General features: G+C 37.3%; 1 protein-coding gene and 1 pseudogene across 1 annotated transcript in view; one reads left to right on the top strand and one right to left on the bottom strand.

The window, feature by feature from the left end:
- LOC145681124 (adenosine deaminase-like) overlaps nucleotides 1-23,058 on the bottom strand; it is a 147,979-nt gene that overhangs the window by 94,168 nt on the left and 30,753 nt on the right. The window lies entirely within an intron of this gene.
- Nucleotides 11,478-12,733, top strand: LOC145681126 (serine/threonine-protein phosphatase alpha-2 isoform pseudogene; annotated as a pseudogene).

Here is a 23,058-nt window from a genome sequence, read left to right as displayed (position 1 = left end):
GGATGGCCTCCGCAATATACGACATTCGTACCTACGATGACTCAGCCACCGGAAACGAACGGGAATAGTTTGGGAAATGCATACCGCAGCCCTCATTAGGGGAGAGTGTGGACTGCGATGTGGATTTCTCAACTCCCCAGAAAGAACAAGATCGGTTAGCGAGTAGTCAAAATTTCAATTTGGTAACAACCTCGTTCGGTTTTGATACCAACCCTCCAAATTCAAAATTCAATGTTTTGGCAAATGGAGTAATTTTCTAAAAACCGCCCAAGATTTGTGCAATCACTCTTGGTGTGATGCTCTCGGATGTACTCCAGCAGAGCGTTTCTTATCGTATTCAGCATCCAAGAGCTTCAAAGAAAACTTCATTTGGCCCCAAAGAGACGGTGCAAGTAAAGGAAGACAAGAAATTTGTAGTTTCTATTCCGGCAGCAGAACCGAAGAAAGAAAGAAAGAAAGCTGCGGAAACAGCAAGACATCGTCACAGAAGGTTCTTTGGTGATGGTGAAAACTCACCATGTGTCGTCGATACCAAAAAAGGTATTCGCTAAGTTTATGCATACCTACGTTGGACCTTACAAAGTGGTATCTCTAACTCGAAATTCAGCGAGATTGCAAACTCTGAAGGGAGAAAACATAGGAGTTCAGAGTTTTGACAATCTAAAATTGTATCGTTGTTCCGAAGAGAAAAGAAAGGAATTATTAGAAGGATGAAAAAAAAGGAGAAAGCTTAGTTTATAGGTTAAGGTTAGGTTAGGATTGATTAGAATGTATAATTGTGATTAGAATCGAGAATTTAGAAATTTTGTCTTGTATAGTCTCCAGTAATTTTGTAGTAACAAAAAAAATAACTTAAGAAGAACTCATAAGTTCAGGTTTTTTTTTCTCCGAAGCTCCCGGAGGATGTTACCTTATGCTCAGCATAACGTAACATGGCCCGGTGCTTTTGAGCACCTTGTATATTGGAAAGGAAATTTTAAAATTTTATTTAGAATGGAAGAGAAAATTTTTATGTTACAGTAGGAAAACCGTAGGTCGAAAATTTTGTGTAATTTTAGTGAAATAAATCGTTTCAATGGATATTATATGAAGATTACATGATTATTAATTATATTTTGTATATTTTACGTATTTATCCAAGAATATATCATTATTTTAGACAAATAAGTGTATATTCCAGCTTTTTCAATGGTTTTCAGTTTATTTCTATTCATATTTCGGCATAGGGAATCTTCTCAAGAAAGCTAAAAATTTTATTTCGTAAAATCTTCTTCAAAATTCCAAATTAAGAAAGTCAGCCATAATTTCTTCTTGGTGCATCTCTTTGTTTTCGGAGTAAATTATTTGATTGGATAATCCACAATCACAGCTGCGGCTGAGATTTCGGTTTTCTTTGATCTTCACACAGAAGCCTATCATCCGATAGTTACGTCACGATTACCTTCCAATTAGGGATCATCTTCATGTAATTCTTTGTCTTACGGCGTCAGCCATTTCAGGAGACAGACGTGCAGTGTTCAGCGACTGCAGAAATTGTGGAATAATTTGTTGTTACGTTAAACTGTGATAAATTCTTCGTTTTGGCGAGTATTAGAAGTTGTCAGCAGAGATAAACGTGCTGTGTTTGGTGTTTTCAACAAAATTATTAAACCAGTAATATTATAAACTGTGAAATGATTTCGTCTTGCATAAGGGATACTAGCATGGAAGGTGTCTGTTGTTACGGAATGAGCTCGTTGGCAAATTTTACGTTCTCGGTCAGCGAGAGAACGTAGGAGATGCCGGAGGAGACGGTGACGGAGAGTAAACATTGAGTCGTTGTGCAGGCATCGAAGAAGAAGAAGTTAAGTGATGCTCAATGGCTTTTTCAGATCGGTGCTACAGTAGTTAGTATCCGAAATTGTTTTGGGACCACAATTTAAGAGTCTCCCAGGAAACTCAAGTGGAGTAGTTCGTCAGGAAACTTTTTTTTTAATATATCCGTTCAGTCGCTGTTTAAGAAGCAGATTCACGTAAGTAGGAACCAGTGAAAGTGAAAACTCACTCCAGGTATTTGGCATCTTCAAAATTCCTTGTTTCGAGAAAACAGATATGTGTGATTATATTTTCTGTTGTATGTGTGAAATCCAAAACATGAAGTGTTAAGTGCGTACAGTTTCCCTCAACGCCGCACACATGCAGGTTCGGGCAATGTGACGTCGTGATTTCATTCGATGGGGGGGAAAAGAAAGCTAGATTCTCAGCACAGAGCGATTGTCGTAATCACAAGAAAATGTGTGTACCACACACACATTTTCCCCCAGTGAAGAAAAGATGTTTTAGATTCCCCAAATCTTGAAATTATTCATTTTCGGTAACACTGCTCGAAATTAAGTTTTATTTATTTTGGCATGTTATCTTTGGTTTTGAAACAAAATGATTCTAAACGTTGATTTCTTGTAAGTAAGTGTCAGATTCACGGCTACATTTAAGTGCAAGGGTACATGAATTTTGCGTACCGGTAACTGAAAACTTTCGGCAATAGGCTAGACCTTCGTAATATTTTAAATCTGATACCCATCAAGTTTAGAAATTTCAGTTTTTAATAATTACTAGTAAATACCTTTTCTTCTTTTTTTTTTAAGAAACTTAAAATATTCAGAGCGACACTAATGCAAGTAACCACTGCGTCTTCGGTATGAACGTGGTAGCGAAACAAAAACAAAATATAAATACAAAATAAGGATGGTGCTTCATGAAATATATGTGTGATTTTTTTTATATATATTCTTGTTTAGGTTAAGTTAGTGTAGTTAGAATAGGGATTTAGGTTTAAGTATTTCAATATGTAAGTGAATCTTTACCTGTGCTAGATTGTCTAGTGGGTCCGAGCTGTAAGAGAGGTCGCGAAGAGCGTAAATCCTCTATGCCGGCCACAATCTCTATGCACAGAGAAGTTTAAGCACCAAAGAATAAATAAATAAAAGTGAAAGTAGCTAACCACAACTGTAGGCAGTGAAGTATTATTTTAATAGTGTAATGTGTTTATATGGTATCCTTTCATTTGTTTTTGCGTGTCGATTCAATGTAAATGTTCTGAAAGTCAAGAATATTAAATGAATATTAAAGAATATGAATATTTTGGGAATATGTGCAAAAGTAAAGAATGTTTTGGCTCTGAAAGATATCGAAATCGATCATATTATTTTCTTAGATGGGTATGTCAGTTTAGTGTAAAGATTTTTCTGTTATCAAATATTTTGTCCAACACTACATTCATGAATATTTTAAAGAATAAAACTTACTAGCCGTGAAAACATCTTTCTTTTCGAATACAGAATCTAATTATCTTGTAATTTTAAGAAGTAGTAGAAATATGGAGTTGATGTTTTTGGTATGCATGCGAAGCATGATCAAAGCAAAGAGCAGTGTGTACAGAATAAGTTTACTGGGGAAACGAAATAGCTGTGAAATTCAGGGAAGAGACTTTCCTTAGTGTGACCGAGTTGAAAACAACCGAATCTGTAGAAAATTTCTCATTTTATCAGTTTCAATCAAAATCTCAGTTTGGACTTTTTTTTAAGTTGCAAAATTCTGTTTCAAGATTTTTTTTTTTTTTAAGATTCAGATAGGGCTTTCACAGACAACATTAAGATCTTCATTGTGCTCATTGCCAGCTCCACTCGTAGGTCGATGTCCTGTGTCTGTAGTCGTGGTTCACAACCTATTTCCGGATGGGATGTGGATGATGAACTGCAGGCCTGGATACCGAACTGCGAGTCGAGATGGAAGAGAGTTTGGAAGCTTTATATTTCGGGCCAGATTTGAGTTCTATTTTCCGTAGATGATTGGCTTGGTGAGTGTATCAGTGACTGTTGATGACGAGCCCATACGGGCCCAGTAGGTTCGGCGTCACTAGTCAGTGATACATTCAACATAGCATGTAATCTCAAGGAAAGGGAACATCATACAAAAACACAAACAGTCAATTACAACATTTTATTTATTTATTTTTTTTAAAGTAAAATTACGGACGTTGTAAAGGATTACCACGTAGGATGTCCACAGGACGTCCCGGATGAGACAGGAGATCCCAGGGGAATCCCACACCGAACATACCTAGGACCACATTATCCCTTGATTTACCAGTGGACATACCTTTGAGGTCCTGTTGAATATCCCACGGAGGTCCTACAGATGTCGCAGGAGCAAATTTGTATGAACCCGGGATGTCCCGATGTTCATTGCGGATCAGTCTCGGACGTCCCGTCGACGTGCGTGTGCTATGTGGGAAATATTATTTGGAAAGTCACCAATCAGCTCGGCGACTCGTAAACTATGGATTCGACATTAATATCAGTCATTTTGAACATTTTGTTTTCACTCCTTCGTTTATGGCACTAAAAATTGTCGTTTGTTGCCAATAATAGTAATAATAACAATAATCGATATTTCTTTTTATTTTCCTGAAACATATTATTTATTTAACAGATTGAATTTGTTACTGTTATTTGTCTTCTTGTAACAATGGTTCACATACTACTTGTAATCTTTAAGATATCTGGTACCAGTGGCGTATTTAGGGGGGTTATCGGGCTCAAGCCCCTCCCCGAAATAAATTTGTTATAGGCCTATGCAAAACTTCATTAAAATTTTTCCGCAACCAAAAGAAAAAAATATAAGTGCTTGTTCACGTGTTGTGCATAGCTCCCTTCCAAACAAAATTCTAAATACGCCACTGCCTGATACCCTAAATTCAGGACGTCCCTTCACTGATAAAGCTTGTAGAATCTGTTTCGAAGGAATTGGAAGTTTTAGTGCAGTGTACAAACCGTCCATTCAACTCACCATATCCTGTATTTCTGATCTTAAATCACACTTAAAAAGACAGAATTGTTTTTTTTAAAAAAAGAAGAATTAGAAGTGATAGCAATAATACGTCATCTTTTAAAGATCTGATAAAAGTATTGTTATTGTAAAAACGATTAGAGAAATCTTGAGCAACAGCCTATCAACCAAGTGTCTTGTAGCAGCAAAATATCTAACAATTTTAGATCAATTGTTTTGAGATCCCGCCTAGTACTTATCATCCCACCTTCCTCACAATTTGGTACCTCTGCTACGTTACATTAGGCAAATAGGCTACAATTTGCCTTTTGAGCTAGGGTTGCCAACTGTCCGGTAAAATACCGGACAGTTCGGTTTTTGGCCTTGTCCGGTGTCCGGTACAGGCCCGTATCCACGGGGGTTAGGGTGGGCCGCCCCCCCTAAATTTTCACTGCCCCCCCTAAAATTTTCACGGTAGGCTTGCAAATGAACTATAACATGGTGATGAACTATAATATGGTAGGGTCGGGCCCTCCCTAATTTCTACCGCCCGCCCCCCCCTACATTTTTGGGCTGGCTACGGGTCTGGTCTGGTACAACCTCGAAACCGGACGTTTAATGTCCAACAATTTTTCCTTTTACTAGTCCTAATATCCGTGCTATTTATATTATTTTGTACGAAAAAAATCGTTTGCCAATGAACATAATTTCGAGCTTATAGTTCACTTTGATATCGACCTGTCGTGTGCGGAATTTGCTGGAGAGTTGAAGACAGGAAAATTTACTGATCGTATCAAAACTGCTAACAGTCAACAGAAGTACATTTTCAAGAGCGCACCTAGCACTGCTTCATCTTCAGCTACATCTTTTAGTTTCATAATGCATTCAGATCTAGTAAAATTATGTAGGCATTATGAAACATTACCGGCCTCAGTGAAGCTAGTAAGACTTATTTTTCAAGTATATTTTGTGCATATCATAATTATATTGCCAATTATATTTGCTTTTCTGTTTTAAAGATGGTGTATTTTTGATGGTAGACTACAAAACTTACATGTGCCAACTCAACCAAAACTGGAATAAGTAGGTTTAATAAATGCTTCAAAAGTAATTAAAGCTATTAAATTCGAACTCCGAATCTCTCAATTTTATGTGAAGAGATCTCTTTCAGATTGTTCACATTTTTGACGAGCGATGATGTCACTATCTTAAGAGTATACGTACTTCAGGAGGGTGTCCGATATTTCAATTTTCAAAAGTTGGTAACCCTACTTTGGGCAGAAAACGTATACAATGTTATGGACTCTTAAAAGAGAAGATATTATTCATTAGTTTATAATGTAAATTCCAAGGATGTTATAAATAGAGGATCTGCCCATATGTATCTTCATCCTATTAAATCGACGAAGCCAAAAAGCAACCGAGCATCGGCACGTCTGATTGGCTACTATCGTTTCTACCATCGTCTGATTGGCTACTTTTGTTTTCGCCATGATTGTTGGCTCAAAACATTGCTGTCCTATTGGGCGGAGTGGGCAGAGTAGGGGTGACGAAACTGTGACGTATGGCTTCAAGATTTTGTTGTAAGGGCAGATCCTCTATTTTATAAGATCCTTGGTTTATAATGTAAATTCATACAGAATGTTTTCTGCTTCAATAAAAGTGGAACCTCGCGTTTACACTATTCCACGTAAGAACTATTGTATAACTGGTAATTGACTGACATTGCTGTACGCTTTTCAGTTCCCAAATGCGTATAAGCTCAGACAATAACGTTATTATTGTGAATATAAGGCCTTACCCTCCCTACAACTTACATAATATCCTCTTTTTTTTCTTTCTTTCGTACGAAGAAGTCTGAATGAAGGTCCATACAAGGGATTCCATTATTATTATCTTAAATTACCCTTCGAAGATGGGAAAGGAGCCACTCCTAGTGACGTGGGATTTCCGCTTCATTTCCATGGAGTGAATCCAAAGTTCTGCTTCTATCAAGATGATAACGCTAATGCAAACTGTATCTATTATAATTAGATTGGAACTGTATTAAACACTAGGATACCCAAAACCAGCTACTCTCTTTTAATTTTCTTTGCTCATTTCTTATCTTTTGTTCTTTTACGTTTTATGTCCTACAATTATGCTAGCTAGGCTAAAGGAGACGGTAATGATGAGAAATAAATAAAATGGTGGAATGAAGAAAGTGGGAGGAAACGGGAGAACCCCAAGAAAACCTACGCGCACCGTGTTTGTCCACCACAAGGCTCACTTGGCGCGAGCTGGGATCGAATCAAAGACCCCATGCACCAGAGGTGAACCCTCTACCACTGAGCCATCGTGGCTCATTACTCATTTCTTAGTTTAATACGTTATACTAACTATAAATTCCGAAGACATGGCATTTGCTGATTGACATTCAAAAATCCAGCAACCTCCGAATACTTATAGAACAGAAAATGACTAACTGTACAGTCTTCTAAAGTAGGGGCTTCCATTTTTTTTTTTTTTTTTTAAGCTTAAGGGCCACACTGGCTTCACTTAGTCCCAAGAACCAGACCCATCTAACTCATATCAACATACAGGGCTAACATAAATAATTCATTCATTTTGAAAAGGCTGTATTTTCAAAAGTATTAGCTACACGTACACACATGAAAGATTTATGGAAAGAACCACAAACTCACCATTCCAGGTGGCAGCACAAGCCCATTATCCTTCTGATTGGATGTGGCAGTACATGGAGGGAAAGCAAGGAAGAAGACGTCGAGTATCGTCTGTCGTGTCACCAAAGCCGAAGGGGCACATATTAGTGAACATTTCTAGAGGGCGTATAAACTTGGTGAGTTTGTGGTTCTTTTCATATATATATATATATATATATATATATATATATATATCTTTCGTGTGTGTGTACATGTAATACTTTTGAAAATATAGCCTTTTCAAAATGAATGAATACACCACCTTCTGGGGAGCAGTGGAATTACGCAATTATGCTTGGTTAGTCGAAGTATACAGCTTCATCTTGTAACGAGTAGCATGTTCTGGAGCTCGAAAAGTAGATGATATTGCAGAAAATATACTCTATGAACTCGATTGTCTGACGAAAATTGGCACTTACAGCGGTTCTCTTTGGCCTTCGATGAGTCAACAGATCTTTCAGATGCAGCTCAGGTGTTACTTTTTATTCGAGGAATAGATAAAAATTATGAAGTGTATGAAGAGCTTCTTGAAATTTTTAGTATTCATGAACACTGGAGATGAAATTTTTAAAGGAGCTGAAAATGACGATATATATCACTACTGATAGTGGCAAGAACATATGTGGAAAAATAAGGATGTTGTTGCTCTCGTATCAAAGGCCGTAGAAACTGACAGTGGTTAAAAACCATTAATAATACATTGCATCATTTATCAACAATCTTGGTGCAGAAAATGCTAAGATACGTCAAAAGTTTTCAAGCCAGTCATGTCATGTTATTAATTATATCAGATCACATGTGATCAGTCACTGTCGAGTTTATTGAAGCGATTGGAGAAAATGACTTATGATATACTGCAGTACGCTGACTTAGCTGAGTTCTATTATTTGACTTATTTGACTATTATTGAACTCTGAGCAATAATCGGAATTTTCTTGAATGAAAAGTTTCGTCCTTTAGCTGAGTTTACGAGGTTCTAACCAAAACAGGGAACAAGGAAATACAATGAACTAACCTGTGTGTATTTCTCAAGAAACTCTCCCTCTTTATTGATACACAGTTGCCATCACTCCGTCCATTTTGTGTAGCATGTGGCATAGTCATTTTTTTGAGTGTGTTTTAGATACTGTAAAATAGCAGGGATGATCCTACTGGTAAAATAGCACCAGTATATAATTGAAAAAAAAAAATGAGAATTAATGAGCAGGAATGCTCATTCGTAGGTGCAAGACTCTATTACTGATTATTGACTACAGCGCCATTGAGACAAATGAAGTTTCCAGAAAACAGTGGCGCACCAAGCCGGTAAATTCGAAAATGCGCTCCGAAATACATGCCAGGAATGGGATTATTGATGGCCTGATTTTTGAAAAAATGAAATGAAATCTTTGAGTTTTACGTCCCACGGTTATGCCGGTTAGGCTAAAGGAGACGGTGAGGATGAGTAATGAATGAAATGGTAGAATGAACAAAGTGGGAAGAAACGAGAGAACCCCGAGAAAACCCACGCACACGGTGTTTATCCACCACAAAGTTCACTTGGCGGGGGCTGGGATCGAACCCGGGACCCTAAGCACCAGACGTGAACGCTCTACCACTGAGCCACCGCGGCCCATATGGCCTGATTTTTGAATATCAACCTGTACTACATATGAGAATTAAAATATGTAACATTTTTCGTCCTTCATTTTATTTTTATGTGTTTTCTGATAAAAGGATAGTATATAATTCCAGTGGTTCACAACCGGTGTGTCGCAAAATATCCATAGATTGTGTTGCGAAACTTATTTGACATTTTAAATTTATGGAACATTTGATAATTGGTTAATCAATTTTGAAGCAGGTTGAATCAATCAATGCCTCCAGCGGCGCCAATAATGCTGAATACGTACTACTTAATAGAAACTCGTAGTCTTACTCTATTGCAATTTGTCATTATTATTAATGAAAAAAAAAACAAGCAAGTGATGTGTCGTAGGCGACCAATAGAGTCGCCAGCTCATCAGCTAGAAAACTTTGGGAACCCCTGACATATCGTATGTAATTAATGAAAATCATCAGATCTGGATCAAATTTGGCATCATGGTAGATCTGGACAAGTTTAGTAAACTCATGAAATATTACGGTGTTCTGACCTTTGATTCCCGAGTTATAAACATCAAAGGACTCCGCACAATCCTTATGGAAATTGGATTGCGGTGGAATTGCTTGAAACCGTGATATATTGTATTGTATATATTGTAATCCTGAGAAAAATTCTCAATGGGTACAACTACCAATCACTGATCGTTTGGCCACTATAGGGCCATATTTTTGAAAACAGCAGAAGGTAAGGATATTCTTGAATTTTGGTGGAATTGTATGAAACTCAGAAAAGGTGTAGATCTTCTCATCCCATCCAACAACCCGGAAAAGGGATGGTAAGAGTAGCTGCCAACACCATTTAAGCATAGATAGCATTCCGATGTTTATCTTGTGGTACAAATGAAAGTCCTGGAAAATCCTAGACAGGATGACCGGCCCGCATCGAATCTCCCGAATGCGATCAAATTCTCTATCAATTGACCTACCGTTGCTCGGTAGCCATAAATTAACATTGTTTCTCAGAATCACAATATCTACAACACATCACGGTTTAAGTCATTTCCACTGAAATCCAAAAGAACACTATCTTCTGCTGTTTTTTTAAATGACCCTGTAGTGGCCAAACGGTGAGTGATTGATGGCTGTGTATATTGAGACTTTTTTTTCTCACGAACACAATATCTACAACATAATCACAGTTTGAAGCAATTCCACCGAAATCCAATTTCCATAAGGATTGTGCGAGGTCCTTTGGGGTTTAAAGGTACCCAATTTTTCGAAGGGGTAAAATCTTTAATTACTATCTAGAACGAAAACACATGGGACACACCTGTTTTTAAACATTAATTTGAGGCACAAAAAGTAAATAAGACGATTGATTAGCTATGCTGTTACTTATAAATAAAGGTTTGTTGAAAATAAATCAGTCAAGGACTTAGAGGCGAATATTAGGTTGCAAGAGGGAGGAGAATGACGGAAACTTCATAACGAGGAATTGTACTATTTATACCGTTTACCTAACATTGTTAGTGGCATTAATGCTAGGGAGTTCAGGTGGGCAGGTCATGTATCCAGAATGGAAGAAAGTAGGAACGCTTTTTAAAATTCTAACTGGAAACCCAAATGGAACCTGCGTCGAACCTGTTATGCATAAGGTAGCTAGTAAATACAGTAAGTGAATTGAAGTATCTGAAGACAATGTGCTAACTCATGATGCGCAACTAGAAACGTTCGAGAGTTAAGGGATCCACATAATTGTGAAATTTACGTTAGTAATGCGTTATCTTAGTTTGGAATACAAATATGCAAGCAATAAAAACATATCGGGATATTACCTATGACGTTTTCAGTGAGCACAAATTCAATACATAAGGCAAGTAATTTTATGCCATACACAGGGGTTTGTGCTATCTTCGTTTATGTATATACCCACCTTCGCTGATGCGCCTGTTCTCTACTGACGCACCCCCTCGCTACCACTTGAGCCCTCTTGCTGCGCTCCTGCTCTGACTCGGTCAGATAGCATTCGTGCTTTTTAATGGCCACTTAGCACAAGTTGCTTACTGTTTTTGTACAATAATTCTTATCGTATATGTACAGTAAAGACCCCCTAAAGTGAATGTGTACCGAGAAATTCAAGTCCACACCCTAAAAGTGAATGTTAAAGATATAAAATGTATATTTACTGAAAAATACGTATGGATCCATACAATAAATCTGCACCAAATGATCTTCAATCTTTTTACTAAAATTAACAGTCATTCTTTAAAATTCAATATCAGTAGTTTTAAAAAGAATACGAAGAATCTATAGTGTTATTCTTTGTATGCATTGGGTAGCAAGTGTTCACATATTTAAGCATTAACCAATTTAGAAGTGAAAAGAAAGAAAAATTATCTATTCATAGTGTATTTCTTGAGAGAATAATGTCTATATTTAAGTTTTGTGAGCAATATTTGTGCCAATATGGCTAATAGTACAAGCAAGGAACAAGATGCTCCCGGCGGATAGGACATGTGGAGCATTTTTCTCCTCTCAAATGTGTCAATATTTAGTCATGTATGTCTGATCGGACCTTTACGAGTTATTCGCAGGGAAATCATGGCACGACTTGACAGAGCTAATATAGACAATATGTTATTTCGACTATTAACTCCACATCGAACAAGGCTAGAAAAAAGTGTGGACCTTCCAGCGGAAGACCTAACAGAACTTTGTATGTTAGCACGGGATATTCTCCTCAACGAAGCCACTCTTTTGGAACTTGAAGCGCCGATCAAAATAGTTGGTGACATACATGGACAATACTTTGACCTAATTCGTCATTTTGAACGAGCAGGTTTTCCACCTTACTCAAAATACCTTTTCCTTGGAGATTATGTAGATAGAGGTAAGCAATCAATAGAGACCATTTGTCTACTTCTAGCGTACAAAGTGAAATATCCAAATTCAATCTATCTGTTACGAGGAAATCATGAATGTTCAAACGTCAACAGACTGTATGGTTTCTACGATGAGTGTAAACGCAGATATAGTATTAAATTATGGAGGACATTCTCAGATTGTTTCAATTGCTTGCCTCTTGCAGCCGTTATTGAAGAAAAAATATTTTGTTGCCACGGTGGCCTGAGTCCTGATTTGCATCATGTAAACCAAATCAAACGAATCAGTCGACCAACTACTATACCAGACCGAGGCCTTCTCTGTGATCTTCTGTGGTCTGATCCAGACAAGGACATAAAAGGTTGGAGGCCGAATGAGCGAGGAATCTCCGTCGTATTTGGTGGTGACGTTGTAGAGCACTTCCTTCACGCCCACAACTACGATTTAATAGTGAGAGCGCATCAAGTAGTAGAAGATGGCTACGAATTTTATTTTAGACGTAAGCTAGTGACTTTGTTCTCTGCTCCGAACTACTGCGGGGAGTTTAACAATGTTGGTGCCATTATGAATGTTGATAGTTCACTGTTGTGTTCATTCAGACTTTTGAGATCACAGCTGCGCTGAGCTGAGGTAATGAAAAATAAAAGCATTTTATAAAGACCTAAAATAGTTTTCTGTAACAACTTGATGGCAGTCACACGGTTATAAGCTTGGCAAACTCATTAGTATGAACTCAATCAGTATTGTTTTATGAATTTTTTAAAAAAATAACGACCTCGAAATTTTAATAATATAGAACCTGCTAGTTATCGCAGTAGAATCATCCTGGCGATCTGTTAGCCTTTATATCAGATGATCTTTTTAAATATAATTGTTAAACCTTACAGTTAATGCAAAAGGCACCAATAAAGTATTAGTATTACGATATAAAAGATGAATTTGGATTAGAATTTCAAATAATTGTGGTTTTTAGCATTACTAATTTCATTCTTTCTTTTTCTTGATATTGAAATCTTGGTGAATATAAATTCAATGCTGCATAATCTGTCGATAATATAATAAATTAATTACTTTCATAATGAACTGAAGAAATTGCATCAAACGACAATTTTAATAACTTTGCAGCTTGTTGTTGCTGAACTATGTGAGAATTATGATCGTACTTGAACTAAAATTCTGTTTGTCCACCTGCCTGGTAACAAAAAATCACCTTATCGGAGGACATAACCTCCTCAAAGAAAGGATAGCAGCAATGCACTTTGGCATGGAAGGAATGAAGCCTTGGTAGGTGACGCGAGTCATCGAGCACCACGTTTGCGCACACAAGTTATTTAGTTACTGTAAATTCCGCGTAGAGGGGGATGATGAGCTCTGATCTAATGTTCACTGATATCTCAAAAATGTGTTCAATTATTTTAAGATTATGTGAGTTTGGGGGTTACTGTAGCAATTAAAATTCAATATTGTGCTCTTCCAACCAGGGGCGTCATTTAGGGGGGGCAGGGATGGGCATTTCCCCCCCTGAGTTTGAGATGTATATAGATTTTATCCATAGAATAGTAGCAAAACAGTGAAAAACGCGAAATTTTACTTATATCAAGGGGTCTTGCCCTCCCAAGCAAAATCTGAAATGACGCTCCTGCTTCCAACCACTATAGCACAAAATTGGCATTGTGACAAAGAGCGTCATCCTGCTGAAAGATGCAATTCCCAGTTTCAAATATGGCCGACATGAATGGGTGTACATCAAGGATGTTATAGAGGATCTGCCCATATGTATCGTCATCCTATTAAATCGATGAAGCCAAAAAAAACAACCGAGCATCGGCAACTCTGATTCGCTTACTCTCGTTTCCACCTCGTCTGATTGGCTACTTTTGTTTCCGCCATGATTGTTGGCTCAAAACATTGCGATCCTATTGGGCGGAGTGGGCAGAGTAGGAGTAGCGAAACTATGACGTATGGCTTCAAGATTTTGTTGTAAGGGCAGATCCTCTATTTTATAAGATCCTTGGTGTAGATGGTCAGGAATGACATACCGATAAGCAGAAGCTGTTATGGTGCCCTCTTTACGCACTACCGGACCCATGGATTACTATGTGAAGATTCGCCAAATCATAATGGAGCCACAAACAGCCAGTCATTGTCTTACTGTGCAGGTCTCGAGGAGCAGCTAATCCCCTGGAAGACGACAGATTCTCGCAGGGTTATCAATGTGATTAAGGCAGTATCGTGATTCATCGGACTATGCAACGTTAAGTCATTGCCCGGCAGTCCAATGATGATAGTCATGTATCCATTCCACTCGTAATCGACAAAATCATGCGGTTAACCGAAGGCCAATATATAACGACTTACGGTTAACTGTGTGCTCAGACATATTCGTGATTTGTATACTATTGAAATCTGTTAAAGTTAGTTGTTGATTGTGCTACAGTTTGCGTCCTGTCCTATTGTACCGATCTCGACAGTTTACGATGTCCGACATTTTAAATAAGGTGTGGCTACCCTATTCCTTGTGGTTTGGTGCTAGTTTCACCGTTATTTGCCCATCTTTGGAAATCACTAACCACGGCAGCTCACGAACACCCGACAAGACGCGATGTTTCTGAAATGCTCGTTACCAGCCCTATAGCCATCACCTAATTTTTCCGCAATCAAACTCTTAATATATCGACGGCGTTCCTCACCCTACTCACAAGCATCACACTGAGTGATCAGGCGAGATCCCCGTCACCGTCTGGCGAGTGGTTCTGCTGTGTGTCGTGCCTCTTACTTCAGCCCAACGACTTCGTTCAAAAAGTAGCAGGTGATCATAATATATATGTAGCTCTGTTGTGAATTTGATTTTGTGATAGGTTGTTATGGGATTTTAATATTAATTTTAATTCTGTTAGTGATCAAGATATCCTGGTTGAGCAACAGCGTCAAAGGAGCATTAGAATAAAGATCTCAGGCTAAGAAAATTGTTCAGGTTAGTAGCTTAATAACGAAAACAGTTTTAAATTTTATAACTTTAAGAAACGGAACAAAAATGTTAATTTTATAGACTAAAAGGGTATAATGAAATACACTTAGTATCGCAGATGTTTATAATCTTTTACTACGAGCATAAATAAGCCAACCCCCTAGTTCCAATGGGATAGCGCTTCTTGAGAGATCAGCGAGATATTTTTCAGTTTAATGTCCCACGATTATGGCCTTTGTTCTAAGGGAGACGGATGATTAAAGCAAATGAATGATGATGGAAGAATGGGTAGAATGAGATTGTGGGAGGAAGCGGGAGTACCATGAGAAAACCCAGGGAACCCACGCACCAGAGGTAAGCGCTCTACCACTGAAGCATCGTGCCCCCTGGAAATATAGATTATTACCTATTATTATTATTATTATTATTATTATTATTATTATTATTATGATTATTATTATTATTATTATTATTATTATTATTATTATTATAGAAGATTTGAGAATTTAATGCTGCATCTGAAATCACAAAGAAGTCAAACCAACAAATAGGAAGGAGATGAGGGTGAAGTAACCAGGGTTCACGAAGAAGGGCGTTCTAACGGGTTTTACTAAGGAGGCGCAAGGTAATCAAGGTTGGGAATCACTGGTTTAAGAGGATAAATAACTGGGAAATCGTTCTTAAATTATTTATTATGTCAAAGAACTTAAAACTTGGAAGTTTTTATTTTTTCCCAATCATAAAATATTAGACCTATACTAGAACGATACCCTAACAGCACAATTACATAACGGGTATATGCCTATCATGTTCCCTCAGGTGCATGGGAATGTGTCCAGCATGTGCTTTATGTACCTCTGAGAGAGAAATCACATGGATGGCAAGTGGTAGTCACAGTCTATGTCCGCCCCTAGGCACATGCCTGACATGTACCTGGGGAACGTGCTTAGTATGTTCTAGTTATGTTCCCCATGCAGTAAGCGTCAACGAACCACAAAATTACTCCCCCAAAATATGTTAAATCGTCTATATGTGTAATGTGTTTACATTAAGGTGAGTCTAAAAAACACTTTAAACAAGTAAAAAAAATGCACTCTAGGGTGAGCGCAAACCATCAACCTTGGGAATAATAGCCGCATGCTTTACCGACTTGGCCACGAAGGCGATGAAGACAATGTCGCTTGTAGAGAGATAAATTGTTGAGGTCTTTTGAATTTGACTAATCATAGTGCTCCTTTAACCGCGTATATTCGACAATAACCGTTTGGGATAAGATAAAATCTACTCGCCATGTAATTTTATAACAAAATGACGAGTGTCTATTTACTTTATTTCATGGTTCTTCCATATTCACTTTTAAATGATCGGCGACAGTTGCCATCTAATAAAGTTGATGCGTTTGTTGCTTCTAGTACACAATTGCTTAGAAAAAGAAGCAACGAATGCATCAAATGTGAGAGATGAATTTAGAACACCTAAATGTAGCATGCCTAGCACATCTTGTGCTGTTAGAGTATCTGAAGCAGTATGTACCTAAAGGACGTACTTACAATATGACAGATATATGTCCCAAGTGACGACATAAAAACAAATAACTGTTAGACTGCGAAGCTGAGCCAGGTATATAAATGCTATATTTGTGGTACATAGTTGCAAATATCAATTAGGTGCAACAAGTATCTAAAACTGTATTTAGCTGAAGTACATACTTAGTACATGAATATTATATGTGCCAAGTGTCGGGTACCTAAAAAGTAGCTAGGACACCTAAATGGCACATGCCTAGCATATCCTGTGCTGTTAGGGTAGTAAAGGAGAGTAGTTCTAATTTTATGATCCATTTGGAGAAAACAATCAATAGGTTTATCATAGTGTTATAAGAAAGGTAAAAATAAGGGGAACGCGAGGGAACGACGTCCCCTTAGTAAAATCCAAGATAGAGGAAAAAGAGATAAGTTAAAAATGACTAGAATCACACGAAAATGTGGACACAGGAACAACTTTTCTTTGTTTCGTACCCACTGAAAATATGATGTAGATTAGGGGATGGGAAACTACTTAAGTAAAACCATACTGAAAATAATTTGTACAGCTGAGCGCTGTCAAATGCCAAAATGAATCTCGAAGCAAGGGCGCCGATTTCTCTGTATTCTTTGGGGGGGGGAGGCATTGAGATGCAGAAGGTATATATATATATATATATATATATATATATATATATATATATATATATATATATATATATGAGGATTTTAAGACAAATTGCATTCAAATTATGCCAAATATTGTATATTCATAAATACAATAGGGGGGCTGACATGAGCTTTGGGGAGGCCCGTTCGAATACGCGACAAAACGTACTAGCGACAAAACGTACTACCGACAAAACGTACCACTTACCCTGAGGGATACTTGTGAAGGGTTTTTCAAAAACACTTTAAATAATGACAAGCGACAAAACGTACCACTTGATAGGACAGCATATAAGTATATATATATATATATATATATATATATATATATATATATATATATATATATATATATATATCGGCCAAAACAAGGTTAAAAGTTGAACATATTGGTGCTGAGAAAAGTACCGATGCAAGACCAAGACTACGACTAAGGCTAAAACTAAGGCCATGCCTGCAAGATTCTCGCAACACCAAGACAATACCTACAAGATTCTCGCCAGACCAAGACCAGCAAGAATCTTGTATATGCAATATTTGAATATTTGCTGATTTCCATCACACTTTATCCAGGCTTTGAACCAGGGACGGATAGGTATTATTAGAGGGGCGCGGGCGCTTTCTCCCACAAGGGCTACCAGCATCTCAATGTCACAAATCAAGTTGCACAGTTTTCTTTCTACAGTAAGTCAATAGTATTAACAATTGACAATTAAAACCTGATATTCTTTCATCAGTATACACCGTATTATTCTGAATTGTTCAAAATATTATATGATGTTCAAGTAGAACGTATACTATATTACAAAATTAGCAGATGTTTTAGTGTACTAGTTTTTGATGCTACTGTATCTATCACTTTTGCATTCGAAATATTTTTTAATAAAGCTTTTTCAATAGACATCAACATAAATGTTTTCAAATGGTCCTGAGACATGGTACTCGTTAGCCTATTTTTAATGTATTTCAGTTTATTTCAATTTTGAAAAATTTCTTTTGCATGTTACCTGAGTTACGGGCAAAGTCAATAAAAATTTGTTTGCTGGAAACCTGGATAAATATTACTGCAAAATTTACAATTCTGCAAAATTAAAAACCACCACTTTCCCTTTGCATTCACTTTCCTTGTAAAGGAATATATTTTATTCTAATTCTAAGGCATGTCTGGAAGTTCTGTTACTTGGTTGAAGAATAATCCATAAAGTACATTGCTTCTTGAATCTTGAAGAAATACTCAAAACTACCATGTCCAATATTGTGTTGAATGCTTCGATGCAGTACCTGGTCATTGGATAGAAGCAGCTTCATTTTCATATTCACAGGAAAATCTTTGTCCATCTCTGAAGGCGAATTGTCGACAGGTCAATAGAAAAAAAATCACGTTCTAAGTCTTCAAATTTGTTATTAGCCCATTCTGCAAAGCTTAATGCTGCATTCTCTACGGATTCAAAATCATCTCTCTACTCTTTCACTTGGAACAGAGTACTCTGCACCATCCGATAGGACTACACTAGCAGTACACTCTATAAATAATTGGAGCAGCAAATTTGGAGATAGTTTGACAGAGAGGTCGTCACTTGAAATATCTTAAGGAACATTTGTGCTGTCCGAGTTGTTTTGAACTTGAGAAGATCTTTTATATATCTTTTCGCTTTACACCTAGCTTTTGGTTTGATATTTTCTGTAGAAGCAATTTTCTTAATTATTATGGTCAACTCTATGTACAAAACACTTTCTGGGTTCGAAAAATGACCAAACTTTTTCTGAAAAACAGTCTGTTTTCTACCATCTTGTTTCCGCAATAACTGTAAGACGCCTTTGTTAACATTTGGTCTTCCAAATGCCCATTCGCTGATAAGACTCACGCATAAATATCGCACAGTTATTCAGCTGAACAATGACACAGAATCAATGCAATTTTTTGTCAGATCACATATGACATGATTGAGTATATGAGCGTAACACCACACATGTAACTGAGTTTCTTAGTGGTTAAGCGGTTAGCGTATGCGCCTTTGTCGTGGGAGACCTGGGTTCGATTCCTGGCGGGAGCTCATGTGCTTCGGATTTTCCGTAAATCAGTATGTCCCGTCTCATATAGCCTCGCTGCTAAAAGGCCCGTTAAACTCAAAATCAACTGAATCACACGTGTAACTGATCATAGGTGAATTGAAAAAAATCCAAATATTGTCCTTGCATGTTACTTGAGCCATCGGTTGAATTTCAAATACACTTCTTAATATCAAGGTTCAACTTCTGCAGAATTTCCAGCAGTAAACCGCAAGGACACTGGCCTGTGGTAGATATGCATTTTACAATGACAATACTTTGTTTAACAACCATTTTAACAACATACCGTAAAACAACAGAGCACTAGCCTGAAACTACTATATCTTGAGTAGTGTCTAATAGAACAGAAAATATTGAAGCTTGAGAGACTTCTTTCGAAATATCTTCTCTGATAAGTGTGTTGGTAGCATTCAAAACAAAATTCACCGTGTTTAGTAAAAGTTATGCGACCACTATCCTGCTTACTTCCTCGTATATGATTCTTCTCGGTGACAGGAATAATATCCAAAAAGTTTCCATGATCTATAGCTGTGTCTTTCAGTTTATAGGCTGCTACATTTCCTCTGTAAATGAGCCCTCTTTTACCAATGAGTTTCTGCACTTTGACAACTCGATACATTACATGTCTGTTCTTCTCAACCTTATACTGCCATTGTTTTACCTGTTCATGAGGAAGTGGTTTCTTAACATTATGTTCTCTTTTGTTAGATATGTAAGCACCCACATTGGTCTAATGTATTTTGGAAGACTCGTGTTCTCTTACTCGCTGATAAATGTGTTTAATGTTAAGTTTGTCACGTACAGAACCTTTAAGAGAAGTTTGTTCGATCTGGAGAATAATCTGTGAACACGCTGAAAAAAAAAAGTGCTTGAAGTGGTACGTTTTGTCGCGGATTAAATATCCGAAATGTTTTAATTAGTCCAAGACAGGTTGTAATTTATATAAGTGGTACGTTTTGTCGTGGAATAAATATCAGAAATGCTTTAATTAATCCATGACAGGTTGTCATTTATGACAGGTCGTCAAAAGTGGTACGTTTTGTCGCGAAAATTCAAGTGGTACGTTTTGTCGCTGGTACGTTTTGTCGGGACACCGGCCCGTTCCCCCCCAGAATCGGCGCCCTTGTGTCGAAGGCCACATAAAAAGAGGTAGCCAAAGTTTTACCAACCCTTGCTCTAAGATAATCGTTTCGAGGTTTCATGAATGGAACTTTTTTTATTTTTAAATGTACTTCTGTTGAAGAATATTTCAGATATTGTATTGCAGAATCGCTAGTCTCGTTTTTGTTTGTTGCTTGAGGTATATTCTTCAACAAACGCTGGCGCCTTAATCGGTCGTTCATTATAGTTGGATTGTTCTCCATTCCCTCTGGGATTGCGTCCAGTATTCGTAGTTTGAAGAAAATTTCACTAACCTAGGGAAATTTCGTAGGTAAATTTAGCAAACAGGGAAATTTTCGGCAAAACGTAAAAAAATCAGGGAAATTTTATCGCTAGCTGATTGGCTAATATAAATGCTTAAAATTTTCTTTATTCTTCAGAAATAAACTAATATAACACCAATATTTTCTGTATGTTTGTGTGTCTATTCAAAGTAGAATAATATGCAATTATTTTTGGCTGGATATATTTGTGCATGTTTTATAATAAAAAAAGAAAAATGAAAGAAAGAAAAAGTTTAAAAAAAGTAAGGAGTTAGGATTTAGATTTCTGGGCTTTCGGCATCTAAGGCCATTTAGCCCTTCAAGTTTTGAAGGACGACGTTCCTCGACGAGCACACAATCCGGGGAAAAGGAAGGAAGAAAGGATGGAGGTAGGAAGGAAGCGGCCTGTGACCTATAAATTAGGTACCACCCCGGCGTTTGCCTGGTGTGAATGAAGAAAATCCAGGAAAACCTCATTCAGGGTGGCTGGCCTGAAAAAGCGTTTTACAGTTTTTCGACTGAGTGCCCCCACCGGGAAAAGTAAGAAAAGAAGAAGAAGAAGCAAAAAGCAAATGAATAAAACAAATCTACGGCTTAGTGTCAAAGGAACATATCTACATTTTTTTTTTTTTTAAGGTACGAACATTTCTGACATCAGAGCTCGAATGTTTCTTTCTGCGAAATGATTATAATTTAAGTCAAACATCCTTGTACAAAAATATGGTTGATCAAATAAAAAGCACTTTGGATTATCAAAAACTAAAATCAAATACGAAATAACAATTTCTTCTCGCGATTCTGAAAAACTAACTTTTTTGTAGATAACGTTCGTATGACACTAAGCCGTCGAAATGTGGTTGGCACTTCCTGTAATATAGCTAAATTCATCTTATTACATTACTTCTGTCATAGGAATTGGATACTCAACAAACTAGGGAAAATTTGATACGGAAAGGGAAATTTTTGAGTCAGTTGAGGGAATTCTTTTACGGAAACCTACAAACACTGATTGCGTTTTCGTGGTAGCCTTATCAGATTTCATCTTAGTCAAGGGCGCCGATTTCTCTCTAAATTCGGGGGGGGGGGTTCTCATTCAGCTGCAGAAGGTATATATATGAAGATTTTAAGACAAATTGCACTCAAATTATCCCAAATATTGTATACTCATAAATACAATAGGGGGGCCCACATAAGCTTTGCGGTGGCCCGGCCCCCTCGCCCCTCCCCCCAGAATCGGCGCCCTTGCCCTTAGTTCCGGAATTTCATTTCCATCACTAGTTATAAGACCAGCATCTTATGCGAGCACAAGAAACAAGTTTGATGATCGTTTAAGACGGCCTTTTTTTTTTTTTTTTTTTTTTTTTTTTTTTTTTTTTTTTTTAGGAAAACAGGAGACATCAATCTCAAAAGAGGAAGAAAGTTTAGAACAATCATTTTGTCTACCAACTAAAAGCTCAAGGAGAAGAGATGCAATTATTATTAACTGCTGCTTCACAAAAGTGGCTTCATTTTATAAACATTCGTCCACTCAAGCACATACTCTTGCAAGCTTATAGGCTATTATATCAGTGTTATTCAGAGGTTAACCTTGAATACTAGGTTGTGGTGATTCAAACCCTATGATTGTAATATTGCCTTTGAAGCTTCGTGACACACACACACACAATACCGACTGCAGTTCATGAATAATAATTAACATCATCATGACAATAGCAAAAAAAAAAAAAAAAAAAAATCCAATTGCAACTGCCATGATATTTTCCGAGTACCTTTTATACAGCTTTACTTTTTCAATAGATTTGTAGAGAAGAAAGTCCTTGATAGCCTTACAAAATTAAATTCTTCGTCTTAAAAAGTTGTTTTAAGTAGTACATAGTAATAATAATAACAATAATAAAGGATTAATATGACTGAACAACGATACGGTGTTTTCAAGACACACTCTTGGGAATTTAAAAGCGACATTCGATCAGCAACATGTGACCGTTATTCATAATTATAATACGTAGTTATACAAAAAAAAAAATAATTGGTTCATATAAAGGTATAAAACTATGTATGGTAATTGTCGATGCGAAATGGGTAGATACGAAGATAGATGAAACTAATATATAAATGAATATTTTATCACACATACCGATCACTATCAAAAGCTCACAGGAATGTATTAGAAAGCAATGACATTCCTTACCAATAGCGTCAGGATTTACGCAAAGTTTTCAATTGTATGTTCTTGTTCCATCAGTGGCGTAGCACACTTTTGCGGCCCCCCCCGCAAAGTATAGAGAAGGGTCCCTAGTTGTAAAGCCGACAGAAGTAAGGTTGAAGATCTACTTCTTTAAATCTTTATTCATCGCAAGACTTCGGGGCCCCCTATACCTCGGGGCCCCCCCGCACTGCGGGGGTGCGGGGACAGCTGCTACGCCACT

This window comes from Thermobia domestica, chromosome 3 (assembly GCF_964235325.1).
Source record: "Thermobia domestica chromosome 3, izTheDome1.hap1.1, whole genome shotgun sequence".
NCBI lineage: Eukaryota > Metazoa > Arthropoda > Insecta > Zygentoma > Lepismatidae > Thermobia > Thermobia domestica.
The sequence above is the reverse complement of the archived record's forward strand: the minus strand, read 5'-3'. Positions and strand labels throughout refer to the sequence as shown.